Source organism: Ochotona curzoniae, unplaced genomic scaffold (assembly GCF_017591425.1).
Source record: "Ochotona curzoniae isolate NIBS_2020 unplaced genomic scaffold, NIBS_Ocur_1.0 scaffold_4683, whole genome shotgun sequence".
NCBI lineage: Eukaryota > Metazoa > Chordata > Mammalia > Lagomorpha > Ochotonidae > Ochotona > Ochotona curzoniae.
This window is the reverse complement of record NW_024467121.1, coordinates 33,851,145-33,855,206: the sequence shown is the minus strand read 5'-3', so window position 1 is coordinate 33,855,206 and position 4,062 is coordinate 33,851,145.

The window sequence follows — 4,062 nt, the reverse complement described above, 5'->3', positions numbered from 1 at the left end:
GGGGAGACCCAACGGGCCCAAACCCGTGGCCCCGCCACCACCACCCTCGCCGGCGGCGACCGGCCAGCGGGCCGCGGACAGCCCAAGGGCGGGAAGCGAGCAGAGAGCCACCCCACGCCAGGGCCACAGGGGCAGCACGGGACAAGCCACACGCAACCCCAGGGCCCCGGGTGGTAAGCGGAAGGCCAGACACACCAGAGGCATGCGAGCGACCGCAGGGCCCCTCCGTCAGGCCCGTAGGCAGCGGGACGCCCGGCCCCAGCCCACCGGGACCCTCCCCCGACACGGGGGGGGGGGAAGGTGCGGGCCACGGCGAGGTAGGAGGCGCGAGAGGCAGCGTCCGGCCCCCAGCGCAAGGGGCCGGAAGGAACGAGCGACCATCGCCACCTAACGCACAACGACCCAAGCCATCAGCGTCGTCAGCAGCGTGGCTACCGACACGCACCAGGAGGAGGGAGGAACGGCGCGGCGAGCGGGGGATACGGCACCCCGTCACGTAGCCACGTCCCTCTCGGATCGCTAGAGAAGGCTTTTCTCACTGAAGGCGAGCCGCACCCCGCCAGCCCCCACGTGCGCCTCTCACCGGGCCCAAAGGGCCCCAACACCGAGGGAGCATCAACCCAACCCGGGGGACGAGCCCGAGGAGGGGCGGAGGGGTCTGCGGCACAGGTAAGGAAGTCACCTGCCCCCACGGACGCGCAGGGGCACCGGAGGCCAGCCGGGCGAGGCCACAGGCCGTGGCAGCAGCAGCCGGTGCTGCGCCCACACTTCCTTTTCCTCACCACCTCGACCCCCCGGAGGCTCCCGCGCACCAGGCAGCACACACCAGCGAGGAGGCTGCAGCGGCACACCCGGGAGAGCACACACTGGGGTGGGGCAAGGGAGCGACACCACCACTCGGTTCCAGGCGCCTGAAGGGCAAACGACCCGGACCGCTCCAGGAGCACCGCACAGAGCCGAGCAGAGCCGGACTCTGCCGGACAAGCCCCACACCACCGCAGGAGGGGGCCCGCCCACGCCGTGACACGCCGGCACGGCAGAGGGCGAAGGGTGTCCGCCACGTCCGAGGACCCCCGCCCGGACCCCCACACCAGCGCGCCTCCAGGCGGCACGAGGCAGAGGGAGCGGAGATCGGGCCGGGTTCCGCACCCCTGGCCTCTCCCACCACACCGAGGCAGGGGAAAGAGGAACCAGGAGCCCGCAAGACAGAACGAGAAGCTCGGCAGCATTCGCCGTGAACGGCCGTCCCTCGTCTGTAAGCGGCTTAGACCCGGCCCAGGAGAGCGCCACATCACCACATCGGTCAGTCGGTCTGGAATTGTGACATCACACGAGGCACAGGGGGTCACGCCCGGGCGAGGACAGCTGCCAGGGAGGGGTCCGTCACAGCCTCACCGGCCCCTTGCCTCCTCAGCGGCGGTGGCCAACCCCAGCGGAGGAACGCCTGACACGCACACGTGGCATGAAGACGCCACTACCGACTCAGACTCAGAAAGGGGGTCTTCGTCAGCCACCCCTACACAACGGGCCTCCTGCAGCAGAGAGCGGACACGGGTATAGGACCCAGCGCCCGGCCTCGCCTCCACTGCTCTTGCAGCAAATCGTAAGCCGGAGATGGCAGCACCGTCGCAGGGCTCAACCGGGATCGCACACCAAGCTGCCGCACGAACCCAGGCAGGCAGCTCGGCCACCGGATGGGCAGGGGAGACGCAGTCCGACGCCAGGCCGCCGGCAGCCCGTCGCGCTCTTCCCCTACCCACCACAGACGCGAAACCAGGAGCCCAGCTCTCCTGACCACAGTCGCCAGGAGACAGCGTGTCAGCACCTACCTGCAGATCCAAAATGACAACTGCAGGCGTACAAATTCCCTTCCAGGGGACAACGGGGACAATGTGTGGGACACAGCCACCCCTCAGATGGGGGCCCGGGTCACAAGTCCCCAAGAACATACCTATCGACGACGGGGCGTGCTCCTGTGGCCACCTGGTTGACCCAAGGAGTTAGAAAAACAAACACGCTTACAGTCCCACCAGCGGCCACGACCGGGTCCCCTCGTGCGGGCGACAACTGTCAGGCAGGGAGCCAGCCCCACCAACGGCCCCAGCCTGGCGGCCCCGACCTGGTGGCCTGGTGCGGGTGACGAGTGTTGGGCCCAGGCCCGGGGCCTCGCAGCCCCGACAACAGCCACAACCGGGTCCCCTAGTGTGGAGGCAGTGATAAAGGGTGTGCTGGTCGACCCCATGCACTCTAAGGGTACTCCAGCACGGTGACATTCAGGAGCGCGCAGACACCTACCCACCCCCGCAGCTGCCCGCCTGCTCACTTGCAAGCCTCCAGGCCCAATCTCCGAGCAGCACACGAGCCAGCAAGGTCCCAGCAGGGCTGCGACTCTCCCGCCTGCAGCTTGGGGACTTTATTACACCCTGTCCCGGGCTCTCCACCCACTTGTTTCCCCTTGCCGGCTCCGGAAAAGGGAAAAGGCAGCCAGAAAATAAAAAGGAACAACCAACATCGAGAGAGAAAAGGGAGGGAGGGAGGGAGGGAGGGAGGGAGAGAGAGAGAGAGAGAGAGAGAGAGAGAGAGAGAGAGAGAGAAATGAGCACTGAAAGGAAGGCAAAAGTAAGAATCAAAAAAAAAAAAAAAGACAGGAACACAAAAACTAGGAAAGGAGAAAGACAACATAAAGGGAAGCAATGGAAGCAGTAGGGGAAACACACACACACACACACACAAACAAAAAATGGCCAGACAGACACGAGTGAAAGAGATGAGGGAAGAAAATAAATCCAGAATGAGACCGCGAGAGAAAAGCCTCTCGGAAAAGGGAGAGAATGTAAAGATGAACAATGTCGAATAAAGGTGGGAGTCAGAAGTGAAATTCTCTGAGACGCAGGGGAGTGGGAGAAGGAGAGGGGACAGGTCAAAGGAGAAAGCGAAAGAGAGGAAAGCGGCGGTATTCAGCAATCAAAGCAGAGAGAGAGGGAGTCTAAAAGGAAAGGAGAGATCCAAGAAGAAAGAAATCAGGAAACATCCCCGGGGAGGCAACAGATCCCCCGCCTGGACGGAGCAAGCAGGAGAGCACCTCGAGAGACGCACGCACAGTGCAGTCCCGGCCCGGTGCAAGGACGGTTTGTGCAGCGCCGCCCGCCGCCGCCGCCGCCGCCCGGCCAGCAAGCCAGAAGCCCGACTGTGCTGACTGCGCCTGCGCTAAACCCACTGTTTCCCTCCCTCCCCCTCCCTCCTTTCCTCACCCCCCCAAACTCCACGCCAACCGCCACCCCGAGGCCTCGCGAGACTTGAGGCTAGTTCTGCCGTCAGCGCCATCTTGGCTTTCGTCTCATGTCCGATCAGGTACTGTGGCCACTAGATGACGTGCAGACCCCGCGATTGGATTCTTGAAACACGCTGCGGTTCCCGGTGTGGAGTTAGTTGGGGCTGCGACGGGGCGGGGAAGATGAAGGATGGGGGAGCAGGAAGAGCAAAGGCAAGAGATAACAACGACAACGCTGAGTCTCGAGCCCAGGGGTCAGTTCCAGATTCATCCCTTGGGCCATGTGTTTCCAGGCCCAGCTCTCCCGGGGAACCTCATCCGGTAATGAGATAGAGACAGAGAGAGAGACAGAGAGAGAGAGAGAGACTGCCTCACAAAAATCAGAAACCCAGTTCAGTCCATCTCAATGCTCCCAACCGCGTTGGGACAGCACAGATTTCCCTATACACATAGCTAAAACCCAGTCAGCGCCTCACCCCAAGTCCGTTCTTAGTCTCTCGCGGGCCTTGGCCGCTAGGTGTCGCTGTTAATGTGTTTGCCCTGTGTCCTTGGTCTTCCTGACACCGCCCCGCCCCCGCCCCCGCACTCCTGCTGTTCATCTCTGCACTCTCCCTCCCCCCTCCTGCCCATCTCTCTCTGCCACCGGTTCTCGCTCACCCGCCCGCCCGCCCCGTGTGGAGACAGTCAGTCAATAGTAACTGACTTTTTCGTCTCTTTTCTTTCTGCGTCGCCCGTTTCTCTTCTTGCCCCTCCTTGCCAGGTGTCCTCCACTTTCTCTTTCTTTCTTTTTT